This window comes from Chiloscyllium plagiosum, unplaced genomic scaffold (assembly GCF_004010195.1).
Source record: "Chiloscyllium plagiosum isolate BGI_BamShark_2017 unplaced genomic scaffold, ASM401019v2 scaf_14409, whole genome shotgun sequence".
NCBI classification, from domain to species: domain Eukaryota; kingdom Metazoa; phylum Chordata; class Chondrichthyes; order Orectolobiformes; family Hemiscylliidae; genus Chiloscyllium; species Chiloscyllium plagiosum.
In genome coordinates, this window is record NW_025213785.1 from 5,340 (window position 1) to 19,759 (window position 14,420).

Sequence of the window (14,420 nt, forward strand, 5' to 3'; positions counted from 1 at the left end):
GCGCTTCTGTGATCTTTCCTCCGGCATTTGTACTGGTTTGTATCTGCTGCTTCCGGTTGTCAGTTCCAGCTGTCCGCTGCAGTGGTCGGTATATAAGGTCCAGGTCAATGTGCTTATTGATTGAATCTGTCGATGAGTGCCAAGCGTCTAGGAATTCCATGGCTGTTCTCTGTTTGGCTTGGCCTATAATACTAGTGTTGTCCCAGTCGAACTCCTGTTGCTTGTCCTCTGCGTGTGTGGATACTAAAGATAGCTGGTCGTGTCGTTTCATGGCTAGTTGGTGTTCATGGATGAGGATCGTTAGCTGTCTTCCTGTTTGTCCTATGTAGTGTTTTGTGCAGTCCTTGCATGGGATTTTGTACACTACATTGGTTTTGCTCATGCTGGGTATCGGGTCCTTTGTCCTGGTGAGTTGTTGTCTGAGTGTGGCTGTTGGTTTGTGTGCTGTTATGAGTCCTAGTGGTCGCAGTAGTCTGGCTGTCAGTTCGGAAATGCTCTTGATGTATGGTAGTGTGGCTAGTCCTTTGGGTTGTGGCATGTCCTTGTTGCGTTGTCTTTCCTTTAGGCATCTGTTGATGAAATTGCGGGCTATCCATTTTTGACGAATACATTGTATAGGTGTCCTTCTCCCTCTTTTTGCAGTTCTGGTGTACTGCAGTATGTTGTGGCCCTTTTGAACAGAGTCTTGATGCAACTTCTTTTGTGTGTGTTGGGGCGGTTGCTTTCGTAGTTCAGGACTTGGTCTGTGTGTGTAGCTTTCCTGTATACCTTTATGGTGAATTCTCCATTAGGTGTTCTCATTACCATCACGTCTAGGAATGGGAGTTGGTTGTCCTTTTCTTCCTCTCTAGTCAATCGGATTCCTGTGAGTGTAGCGTTGATGATCCGGTGTGTGTTCTCTATTTCTGTGTTCTTAATGATTACAAAGGTGTCATCCACATATCTGACCCAGAGTTTGGGTTGAATTTGCACCTTTGAACTCACAAACTTTGAAAACCTACGAGTGAGAGACCCTAAGACAAGCCAGTAAATGGGAATCCTGTGCCAACCGTCTAAGCGTCACATATGAACAACACCTAGACAGGGGACGAAATGTCTGCAACACAAGCTCGCCGAACAGAACCACAACAACGAGCACCCGAGCTACAAATCTTCTCACAAACTTTGAAAACCTATAACTTGAATACTGAAGGACCATATTTTCCTGTTCTGACGCAGGTCTGATCATGTTAGACAGGATTTAACCATGAGGTGGGGGAAAAGGCAACCCTTAATCCCGGCACAGATGGTTTTGATGGTAGTAGGATATGGGGACAAGTTGCAAGTCTGCACCTAGCTGACGCAACATTGCTAGCTCCATTGCTGAAGTGGGCATTTCAGACCCTAGCCAGTTGCACGCAGAGACTAGCCTTGAAAGGTAACATGATTCACACAAACTCTGAGAGGTTGTGAAGCTTAGGCAACCGTGCTTTAGCGTCAAACCTCATCTACTAGGATGAAGTTGCTGCTAACTTCACGTGTCATAATGAAATGTTGCTTGACAAATTACAGATGTTTTTAATTCAGGAAGTGATGGGGCTGTTGGTTTTGGAAAAGGTATGTCTATTAAGTTAAACAGCATTGCGAAATTGAAACAAATATTTATATGCAGTCAAATTCATTATCTACAAGATAAAGTGTTATCCTGCTTACACAAAAGTGAACTTCAGATTTGACGGTATCAGTTAGACTCCATACGTTCATATTTTCAAATCGCAGAATTCAGCCATTGTCGAGAGTGTGGTGCTGGAAAAGCACAGCCGGTCAGGCAGCATCCGAGGAGCAGGAGAATTGATGTTTCGGGCAAAAGCCCTTCATAGAAATGAGGAAACTGGTGAAATCCACACTGATGCCATGGAGTTGGAGGGTCCCAAGGCAGAAGATGTGGCATTCTTTCTCCAGGCATCATGTGGTTAGGGTGTGGTGATGGAGGAGGCCCAGGACCTGCATGTCCTCGGCAGAGTGGGAGGGAGAGTTGAAGTGTTCAGCCAGGGGGCGGTGGGGTTGGTTGGTGCAGGTGTTCCAGAGATGTTCTCTGAAGTGCTCTGCAAGGAGGCGTCCAGTCTCCCCAATGTAGAGGAGACCACATTGGGAGCAACAGATTTGGTAAATGACGTGTGGAAGTGGAGGTGAAACTTAAATGGATGAGGAACACTCCTTTGGGGTCTTGGACGGAGGTGAGGGGGGAGATGTGGGCGCAGGTTTTGCAATTCCTGCAATGGCAGAGGAAGGTGCCAGGAGGGGATGGTGGGTTGGTGGAGGTAACGGTCTTTACGGAAAGCAGATGGGGTGGGGAGGGAAATATATCTCTGGTGGTGGGGTCCACTTGTAGCTGACAGAAATGGCGGAGGATAATACATTGTATAAGGTGATTGGTGGGGTGGAAGGTGAGGACCGGGGGTTTTTGTCCTTGGTGCGGTTGGAGGGGTGGAGTTCAAGGGCAAAGGTGCGGGAAGTGGAAGAGATGCGCTGGAGGGCATCATCAACCATGTGGGAGGGAAAATTGTGGTCTTTAAAGAAGGAGGTCATCTGGTGTGTTCTGTGGTGGAATTGATCCTCCTGGAAGCAGATGCGGTGGAGGCAGAGGAATTGGGAATAAGGGATAGCATTTTTACAGGAGGTGGGGTGGGAGGAGATGTAGTCTAGGTAGCTGTGGGAGTTGGTGAGTTTGTAGAAGATGTCAGTGTTGAGTTGGTCACCATTGATGGAGATGGAGAGGTCCAGGAAGGGGAGAGAGGTGTCAGAGATAGTCCAGGTGAATCTAAGTTTGGGGTGGAATGTGTTGGTAAAGTTGATGAACTGTTCAACTTCCTTGGGGGAGCACGAGGTGGCACCAATGCAGTCATCAATGTAGTGGAGTAAAAGGTGGGGAATGGTGCCAGTTTACGATGGACAGTACCACATAGCCGACAAAAAGACAGACAAGTGCCCATTGCTATCCCTTTCATCTGGAGGGAGTAGGAGGATTCAAAGGAGAAATTTATTGACGGTGAGGACCAGTTCAGCCAAACAAATGAGAGTGTCAGTGGAAGGGTACTGGTAGGGATGTCATGGCAAATGAAGGTGTATAGGGACTGGATGTCCATGGTGAAGAAAGTCATTGGGGGCAAGGGAAACAAAAGTCTTGGAGGAGGTGGAGTATGTGTGGAGGTGGGATGGTGTCCCAAACGTATGTTCCTGGACCTGGGGGAATAGGATAGTATCAAGGTATGTGGAGATGAGTTCGGTGGGGCAGGAGCAGGCCGAGATGATGGGGTGGTATGGGGTTCCCGAACTGTGACGTTGGAAGCTGTGAGAGGAAATCCCCTGAGGTGATGAGGTTGCGTACGGTCTGGGAGATGATCAGTCTGCTTCAGTTTTATGTCATATTGTCAATCTCCTGTCTTTTTCTTCTTGTATCGCTGCACACATTCTGTCAAAATAATAATCCAGTGCCCTCTTGAATTATTCAATTTAACTTGCTACAGGATTCATTCTGCCTACTGACCAACTATGCTGTATCCTCTACCTGTCTTCATCTATCCCCACCTCTCCACCCTGCCCCTGCCACCCACTTTATCTGCAGCTCCCCTTACAATCCTGAAGAAGAGTTATACCCGAACTGTCAACTTCTCCACCTCCTGATGCTGCCTGGCTTGCTGCGTTTTTCCAGCCCTCCTGCTTGTCCATCGCTTTTCCAGGCAATCCATTCCACGCTCTAAATACTTGTCATGTGAAAAAGTTTCTTCTCCCACCATCCTTCCTTTGCAGATCACTTTAAATCTATATCCTCCCATTCTTTATCTTTTACGAGCAGAACAACTTCACCCAATCAACTTTATCCAACCGACTCATGGTTTTGAAAACCTCTATCAAATGCTGCCTCAGCTACCTCTCTCGGGAGAACAGTCCCAACTTTGTTCACTCTGTCATCATCATTGAAGTTTCTTATCCTTGGAACCATTCTTGTAAATCATTTATGCGCTCCTATAATGTGCCACCCAATACACAGTGCTCCACATAATACACCAGAAACAGTCATCTGACTAATTAATCTGTAAGTGCTTTATATTTGACATAAGTTAATGAAGTATTTATGATGGAAAAATAATTGCAATCTTACTGGGTATAAGAAAAAATGCCACTTGTTGGTTTGTCACATTTGAACTTGGTGTGTAGGTTTCAGGTTCAGTTCAAATATCAATTTGCCTTGTAACACAAAATGTTTTAAATAATATAACTGTAAAGTGCCAGATTTGCTCTGTTCTTTCTTACAAGATCGTACATCCCTCCAGAAAATGTCTAGTATCGTATCAAATATACTGAAATACTGGCTTAACTGATTTGGCTGCGAATATCGTACTCTGTGGGCACTTTCTGAGATGTTATGCTGAGTAAGATGAGGTAACTCCACAAGGCTGGCTGGATGGCTGGTCATGGATTCAATTCCCACACAGGCTGAGGTGACTATGAAGGATTTCCCCCTTCTCACCCTCTTCCCTCAACTGGTGACCCTCGGGTTAAACCAGCACTGGTTCTCTCACCCTCCCCGCCCCTCGTTTTGCCTGCCTCTCACTCTCCCGAATGAAAGAGCAGCCGTATGACCCTATAGGACAATGGTGACTTGACCTTTTTTGTCCTAATTGTAAAAACAATCTGCTTTATGAAAGCTCTGTATATTGTAGCAGGAGCTGTTCACTTAAAGATGTATTATTCTGCACTGATGGAATAATCCATATATTTTGAAAAGGAGCAGTTGTTTTTCAGGATAAGTCAAAAACCCACGGTTCAGGAATCCTGGTAGGATCATTTTCATTTTTGCTCATGGACAATGTTGAGTTGACAACCTATTTTATGCATTCCCTGCGTATTTTCTTTGTCAGTTAAAGTTGTGGCTGCACAAAATAGAGTCATAGAGTCACAGAGATTACAGCATGGAAATAGACCCTTGAGTCAAACTTGTCCATGTTGACCAGATATCCTAACCCAATCTAGTCCCATTTGCCAGCACCCAGCACATATCCATCCAAACCCTTATGATTCATCTACTCATCCAGAAGCCTTTTAAATGTTATAATTCTACTAGCCTTCACCACTTCCTCTGGCAGCTGATTCCATACACGCACTACTCTCTAAATGAAAAAGTTGCCCCATAGGTCTCTTGTATCTTTTCCCTCTCGCCCTAAACATGTGCCCTCTAGTTCTGGACTCCCCCATCCCAGGGAAACGACTTTGTCTATTTACCCTATCCATATATCTCATGATTTTATAAATCTCTATAAGGTCACCCCTCAGCCTCTGACACTCCAGGGAAAACAGCCCCAGCTTGTTCAACCTCTCCCTATAGCTCAAATCCACCAACCCTGGCAACATCCTTTTATATCTTTTCTGGACCCTTTCAATTTTCACAACATCCTCCCGATAAGGAGTCCAGAATTGCAAGCAATATTCCAGAAGTGGCCTAGCCAATGTCCTGTACAGACACAACATCACCTCCGAATTCCTGCACCCAGTACTCTTGACCAATAAAGGAAAACATACCAAACACCTTCACTATCCTATCTACCTGTGACTCTATTTTAAAGGAGCTATGAACCTACACTCTAAGGTCTCTTTGATCATCAACACTCCCTAGGACCTTATGTGTATAAGTCCTGTTAAGATTTGCTTTCCCAAAGTGCAGCACCTCGCATTTAACTAAATTAAACTCTGTCTGCCACTTCTCAGCCCATTGGCCCATCTGATCAAAATCCCGTTGTAACCTGAGGTAACCTTCTTCACTGTCCACCAACCTCCCATTTTAGTGTCATCTGCAAACTTACTAACTATACCTCTTACCCTCCCCTTTCGATGGGAGGCATAGTGGCCCAATGGATGGAAATGCAGCCTCACAGAGCAAGGGACCCAGGTTTGATTCCAGCCTCTCACAACTGTCTGTGTGGAGTTTGCACATTCTCCCTGTGTGTGCGTGGGTTTCCTCTGGGTACTCCGGTTTCCTCCCACAATCCAAAGATGTGCTGGTCAGGTGAATTGGCCATGTTAAATTTCTCATATTGTTCGGTATATTAGTCAGAGGGAAATGGGTCTGGATGGGTTACTATTCGGAGGTTTGATGTGGATTTGTTGGGCCAAGTGGCCTGTTTCCATGCTGTAGGGAATCTGATCTAATCAAATCATTTATGTAAATAATGGAACATTGAAAGGGTTCCTCTGGTCAGAAGGGGTTATGCCCAAAATGTCAGCTCTCCTGCTCCTCAGATGCTGCCTGGCCTGCTGTGCTTTTCCAGCAGCACACTCTTGACTCTGATCTCGAGCATCTGCAGTCCTCCCTTTCTCCTAGTTATTTATAACCTTACTGTGAAGCTTCTTCCAAGGATGCCTACCTTGAAGAAGTTCTCCTCCTCTCTCTACAAGTGTCTCAGTGAGTCTCTCTCTCTCTCACTGCAACCCCCAGGTCATCTTCACTGCCCTGAAGCTCTTCAGCCATGTCCTGAAACAGACTTGCTATCAACCGGCCACATCTCCTTCCTCAGTGCCAAAATTCCTGATGAAGGGCTTATGCCCGAAACATCGATTCTCCTGCTCCTCAAATGCTGCCTGACCTGCTGTGCTTTTCTAGCACCATACTCTCGCCTCTTATCTCTCCAATGCCATCGATCAAGTGGTGTGGTAAATCACATTCAATGGAAAAAAATGAGCCAGATTTCCGGTTGCATCCTCAGGTCTACCTTTTGTTTTGGTTTAGATTTTGCCTAATGTGGCAATCCCAGCTGAGATGTGAAAAAACACTGCAGAGTTTTAATATTCGCTTGGTTTAAAAGGATTCATTTATGGAAACAAAATATGGCAAGTTAGAGGAAAATGGAATAAAAGGAAACTGAAAAGAGAGAGTGAGAAGAATCTGACAGTTAATATAAAAGGCAATCAACAAGTCTTCTACAGTCATATAAGTAGTAAAAGTGATGAAAGGAGGAATGGGCTGATTGGATATTCCAGGGGTCTGGCTGAGATACTAAATGAATACTTCCTATTTGACTTTATCAGGGAAGAAGATACTGACAAAGACATTGTGGAAAAAACAGATCGTTGAGGCTTTAACTTGATGAAAAATTGATGAAAAGGTAAGGCTGAAAATTGCTGGAGAAGCTCAGCAGATCTGACTGCATCTGTGGAGAGAAAGCAGAATTGATGTTCCATGTCCAGCGAGTCTTCTTCAGAACAGAAGAAGGCTGGCGTAGTGTTGTTAAGATACTGGGGACGAGACCAATTGTAATTGAGGGAAGTACAAATGGGAATCTATGTAAACTGGCTATAATCATGGAATCCTCCTTAGATATGAGAGTGATGTCAATTGCTTGGAGAATTTCAGATGTTACAATTTTCTAGGAGAAAATGTCGTTAAAGGTTAGATTAGTCCTTTTGACTTTGGTGGCGGGAAATCGTTAATAAACAATAACTGGGGTCGCAATATACACAGAAAATGTGGATTACTTAAAGAAAGCCAGGTTAGTTTTTTTTTAAAATGCCTAATTGTGTTCAAACTAACTTAACTGTATTTTGTAATGAGGCAATAAGAACAATTGATGAGAGAAATACAGAGTTTACATGGATTTCCAAAAGGCATTTGTCATAGTGATACATAACCCACAAGTCTGTTAAGTTAGCCTGTAGATTAAGAGGGATACTGGTATAACGGATGCAAAATGGGCAGAATGACAGGAAACAATGCATGAATTAATGGTTACTTTATGGAGTGAGATATATGGTTGGATTCTCCACAAGTCAATATTAAGGCTGCTGCATTTCCAGACCTGTTTAATGACCTAGATTGGGGGTAGTTTGAAGGGGAAAACAATGGAGGAGTGGGACCAGCTAAATGCAGAGAGGTAGTGTATGTGCAGTTGGCTGATTGCTTCCGTCCTGAGTTCATGCAATGATTCCATGATGTAATTTCTTTGTTCAGGTGGAAGTACCTTTTGGATTAGAGTGATGTTATGTTTTGTATTGTCATGTATTGTCAATTCGGACATTTTTATCGCCAGGTAGAGTTCAGATGCATCCCTCCAGGGATTCAAGCTATAAAAAATGAAGGTAAAGGGAATTATGTTTTTCATTCATAGGATAAGACCGTTGCTGGTTGAGCCAGCATTTATTGTCCAACCCTATTTGATCTTCAGAAAGTGGCAGTAAATTGCCATTTTAAACTATTGCAGACCATTTGCTGTAGTTAGACCAACAATGCCATTTGGAAGTGAACAGTTTTGAGCCCTGTATCTAAAGAAAGATGTACTGGCCTTGGAGGAGGTTGACAAGAATTGATCCGGAGATGAAGGGTGGTTAAGAATCTAGGTTGTAATAGATGGAGTTTAGAAAGATGAGGGGGGAGTCTGATTGAATCTTACAGAATACTACGAGGCCTGGAGAGAGTAATCATAGAGAAGATGTTTCCATAGTTGGAAAGACATAACCTCAGGGCAAAAGAATGACCCTTTAGAACTTTAGATGAGGAGAAATTTCTTCACACAGAGGGTGGTTAATCTGTGGACCTCACTACTACAGAGGGCTGTGGAGGCCAAGACATTGAGTGTATTTAAGACAGAGTTACATGGATTCTTGATTGGTAAGGGGATCAAGGGCTGTGAGGGGTGGGGGGAGGGCAGGAGAATGGGGCTGAGAAACAATCTCAGGCACGGTCAAATGGTGAAGCTGACTTGATGGACCACCAACATCACTCAGCGGAACACCAGCGACAAACACGCAGTCATTGCCGAAGACATCACAAACGTCACACGGAATGTCGCTTCAGCCCCCATGGATGCCACCAAATGCATCGCCTGCCCCGCCTGGCCCCCATGGTGTGTATTATTTCATTTTGGTAACGTCACCCATGCTGCCATAACCACACCCACTCCAGCGACTGTCTCCAGCCCTACACCAGGACCTCGGCCCCAACCCTGCCATGCCTTTACCATCCCCACAGACATCCCCCGCACTGAGGATGAACGATCAGTCCTCCTTAAAGGCGTCCTCTTCATCCCCCTATGCTCCCAGATCAACGAATTCAACACGCATTGCAACATTGAATTATTCTTCCACTACATTTGCCCTCCGGGCTTACTTTTTCCATCAGGATTCCCACCAGCCCTCCGAGAACCCTTTCTCCCATGTCCAGCGTACTCCATCCACTTGGACACCTGGTACTGGTCACCGACCCTCGACCTCTTCATCTCCAACTGCCACTGCAACATTGACCGCTTCAACCTGTCCATCTCTTCACCCATTCCAACCTCTCATCCTTGCAACGTGCAGTCCTCCACTCCCGCTGCTCCAACCCCAACCTTGCCATCAAGCTAGCAGACAAGAGGGGAGTGCACCAATCTCTACACCGCTGAAGCCAGGTGCCAACTCAAAGACATCTCCTCCTACTGCCCCCTTTATCACGACTTCACCTCCCATCACCAAACTATCATCTCCCAGACCATCCACAACCTCATCACCTCAGGTGATCTCCTATCCACAGCCTCCAACCTCATAGTCCGGGGAATCTGCACCGCCCGGTTCAAACTCCACAAACCTGACTGCCCCAGTTGACCCATCATCTCCGCCTGCTCCTACCCCACCGAACTTATCTCCGCATAGCTTGACACCATCCTGTCCCCCTTGGAGCAACATCTCTCCATATACATTCGGGACACCACGCACAGCCTCCACCTTCTCCATGACTTTCTGATCCCGGTCCCCAATGTCTCATCTTCACCATGGACATCCAGTTCCTGTACCCGTCCATCTGCCATGATGAAGGTCTCCAAGCTTTGTTTCTTCCTTTTCTAGCGAACCAATCAACGCACTCGTTCGATTGGTCCTCACCCTTAACAATTTCTCCTTCAAATCCTCCCACTTCCTTCAGACCAAGGGGTAGCCCATGGGCACCCGCATGGCCTCTGCTATGCATGCCTCTTTGTTAGGTGCGTGGAATAGTCCATCTTCCACAGTTACACCGCACCATTCTCCACCTTTTCCTCCACTACATTGATGGCTCTATCGACACCACATTGTGCTCCTACGAGGTGGTTGAACAGTTCATCAACTTAATGAACATCTTTCACCCTGATCTCAAGTTCACTTGGACCATCTCAGACCCCTCCCTTCCCTTCCTGGACCTCTCCATCTCCATTTCTGATGACCGACTCAACACAGATATCTACTTCAAACCCACCTACTCCTACCTAGACTACACCTCCTCCCATTGCCCCCCTGTAAAAATGCTATCTCTTATTTCCAATATCTCTGCCTCTACCCCATCTGCTCTCAGGAGGATTAATTCCACGCCAAAACATTCCAGATGGCCTCCTACGTCAAGGACTGCAATTTCCCATCTCACATGGTCAACAATGCCCTCCAGCATATCTCCCCCACTTCCTGCACCTCTCCCCTTGAACCCCACCCCTCCAATCGCAACAAGGACAGAACCCCCCTCCGGTCCTCACCTTCCACCCCACTAATCTCTGGATACAGTGCATCACCCTCCACCATTTCCACCACCTACAGTTAGACCCCTGCACCAGAGATATATTTCCCTCCCTACTCCTTTCGGCGTTCCACAGAGACTCTTCCCTCTGCGACTCCTCGTTAGGTCCATGCCTCCCACCAACCCACCCTCCACTCCAGGCACCTTCCCTTGCCATCACAAGAGGTGTAAAGCCTGTGCCCACACCTCCGCCCTCACCTCCATCCAAGGCCTCTAAGAATCCTTCCAGATCCAGCAGAGATTTTCGTCCACATACACGCACCTCATCTACTGTGTCTGCTGCTCTGAATGTGGTCTCCTCTACATTGGGGAGACAGGATGCCAACTTGCAGAATGTTTCAGGAACCATCTCTGGGGCACATACACGCAACAATTCCACCGTCCTGTGGCTGACCACTTCAACTCCCCCTCCCACTCTGCCAAGGGCATGCAATTCTTGGGCCGCCTCCACTGCCAAATCCTAGCCACCCGACGACTGGAGGAAGAACGCCTCATCTTCTGCCTTGAGTCCCATCTATCCGCTCCAACGTCCTCTCTGATCTATCACTTTCACCTCCACCTTCATCTACCTATTGTATTCCTAGCTACCTCCACCCCCCTCCAGCCCCAGCTTATCACATTTATCTCTCAGCCCCCTTGCTCCCTCCCTCACCACATTCCTGCTGAAGAACTTATACTCAAAACATTGATTCTCCCGCTCCTCAGGTGCTGCTTGACCTGCTGTGCTTTTCCAGGGTCATACTTTTGACTCTGATCTCCAGCATCTGCTGTCCTCACTTTCTCCTTGATGGGGCAAATAGCCTAATTCTGCTCCTATATCGTGGTCTTGTGGAAATACAGGACTTGATCCATTGACTCTGAAGAAACAGCAATATATTTCAAAGTCCGAATGGTGATTGGCCTGGAGGGAATCTTGCAAGTGACAGTTTCCATGTATCTGCTGCCCTTGGTCTTCTCTGCAGTGGTCAAGGTTTTGGAAGGTGCAGTGCAAAGAGCCTCAGTGAATTTCTGCAGTGCATATTGTAGACAGTATACATTGGTGATGGAAGAACGGATGTGGTGTCAACCCAATGGGCAGCATTGTCCTGGATGGTGTTAAGCTTCTTGAGTATTATGCAATCCATAAAAAGTAGAACTCAAAATGCAATCATTAATTTTAAAGAATCTGTATAGCTTCTGCATGTTCATTTTCGGAGAAAGGCAAGACTAGATTACTATCTAGCTACATTCATCCAGGTAAGTGTGAAGTATTCTATTACACCCCCAACTTGGGTGAGGTCACTGGTCAATGATGGACAGGCTTTGGGGAATCAGAAGGTTAGTTACTTGCTGCTGTATTCCTAGTCTCTGACCTATTCTTGTAGCCACTGTAATTGTATAGTTAGTCCTGTTGACTTTCTGGTCAATGGTAACTTCCAGGATGTTGATAGTGGTGAATGTCAAAGAATAATTTCTATATTATCCCTTGTCGGAGATGGTCATTATCTGGCACATTTGTGGTACAAATGTTACTTGCCACTTGTCATTCAACGTATATATTGTCCAGGTATTGCTGCATTTGGACATGGACTGCTTCAGTATCTGAGGGGATATGTGCATCACTGAATATGCCCAATTCTGACCTTTGATGGAGAGAAGGTCATTGATGAAGCAGCTGAAGATGGTTGGGCTGACGACACCATACTTCTGTGTTTTAAGATTTTTGAAGATATGTTAGCATGTCCAACATTAACACTTTACAGAAATCCAGTTACTGAGGGCTTTTGAGAAAAGTTCGACTTGCTCATTGTACACCCATTCATTTAATCAATTAACTGTTCAGTTTAAGATGTGATAATGATGTAAAATGTCTCATTAATTGATAAGCCTATTTGAACTGTATTTTGTACATTACTGTGATTTTCATTTGAACTTTCCCAGGTGATTGTTATAAGCCTGACAGAACTCCCATCATAGAATCAAACAAAGAAACATAGTAATCTAGCGTTGTCTTTGTCTGAAAATGAACAAGCAAAAGCCAAACTGGTTCTTTAAAATGAATGATTGATTGATTGTATTTTGAGTTCTACTTTTTATGTACTGCATGTATAATTATGTTGCAATTTCAAAAACTTAGCAGTTCAAAAAATAACTGGATCAACAAAGGGCATGCATTCATTATAATGCTTTGTCATTTGATAAATGTTTGGAAGTTACAGAGATTAAAATAGAAACAGTCATAACTGAGTATAACTCACCTCAAGCATTTGATGGAGATCCGGAAAATCAAATCCAGAAAATTATCATGGAATAGCTCAATAAAAATGTTTAGAGGGCACAAATGCAATTTGTTTAATCAATCTTCACAAATATCCCTCTAAAGCTCCATAATTGCAATTTGAATAAATCCTTTTTGATGTCTCTTATTTTGGTAAATTCTAATTTTAAACATTTTAGCACTTCCTGTAATAAATGAGTGAGATTGTCATATTCATGCAAGCAAACATGTCAGACATAATTTACTGTTACTTGTAACTTCAAATTAATAATTACAAGTAGTACATAAATCATAGCTGTACAGTAATAGATAAAAATGTTATCAACAATGCTGAACTTCCTTTCAGCTGACTGGTGTGAATGTCTTGTCTTGGTAGGAAGAGAGAAGCAAGCTTGGGCTGATAAGTGGCAAGTAACATACATGTCACACAAATGCCAAGTAACAACCAACTTCAATATAGTGCATGTTGCCCTTTTGTGTTTAAGGCTAAGTATAGACCCTGGTAATAGATGAAATTAAAAATCCAGTAAAATTATTTATGCTTGCAAAATTCATGAATACTTAAATTGTGATATGATTTATCATGAAGCATATTAATATATGTAATGATTCCATTATTATTCATACTTCCATTATTTCAGCCATCAGTGGATTCATTGCTGTTTCTAGGTACATCATAAAGTTTTTAACACAACCTGCTGACATGTTTGATGTAAGTCCTTTTTATTGGCAAATTTATAACTTTTTCTTGAGGTATTTATGTGCAATAATAAAAGAATTGTTGCCTCTAATCACTTACCAAGGAATTTAGCGTGCAACCTATGTGAGAGAAACTCATTTTTGAATGTAATCTGAGTCCTGACATGAGATTATAACGTCAAAGTTGCTTCCATCTGTACATTTGCAACAATTGTTCATTCAAATTCAGCTGCTGAACAGATATTTCAGTGACTTTGCCTTAGTTAAGTGGTAAACACTTTATTTGTGGGAAATATTGTAATTAGCTTTGAGTTACATGGAAATGACTCTCTTTGTTCATATGCACATTTTATTTGATACTTTTTGACCTTGTAGAATACACATCTGGAAATTACTGATTGTGCAAGCACTTAACATGTGAAAGATTAAATTCTTTCTTTTCCAGTATTTTTAAAGGGGTCACACTCATAAAAGTTTGGAATGATGAGTTTTATTTTAATTACATCCTGCATTCGTATAATAAATCAAAGAATATCAGTAATTATTAGGTGCTATTACAAATTATTTGATTTCATAGAAAAATTAATTGCTATGTTGCTAGTGGATCATTGATTCAGTTGGTTTCAATTTGAAGCATGCAAATTTAAAATAGGTTAAACAAACTACATTTTAAACAGAGCAAAATATTATGATCTGCCTCTAGTGGTGTTGGAAATAGGTTCAATAATAACTTTCAAAAGGCGATTGGATAAATAATAAAAGAGGAAACATTTGCAGGGTATAGCAAGGAAATTAAACTGATTGGATAGCTATTTTTATGAGTTGACAGGCATCATATGACAAATGGTGTCCTCCTGTGCTGTATCATTCAATGATTATCTTCTGTGAATGCTGTAAGGTAGTTTTCTTTATGTGCTC

At 43.7% G+C, this 14,420-nt stretch overlaps 1 long non-coding RNA gene across 1 annotated transcript in view; it reads left to right on the forward strand.

Moving 5' to 3' along the window:
• LOC122547720 overlaps positions 1-13,864 on the forward strand; it is a 15,959-nt gene extending 2,095 nt beyond the window's left edge. The window contains exons 2-3 of the long non-coding RNA XR_006311073.1: positions 7,063-7,139; positions 13,445-13,864. This is a non-coding gene — a long non-coding RNA (uncharacterized LOC122547720). The remainder of the gene's footprint in view (positions 1-7,062; positions 7,140-13,444) is intronic.
• The last annotated feature ends 556 nt before the right edge of the window (positions 13,865-14,420 follow it).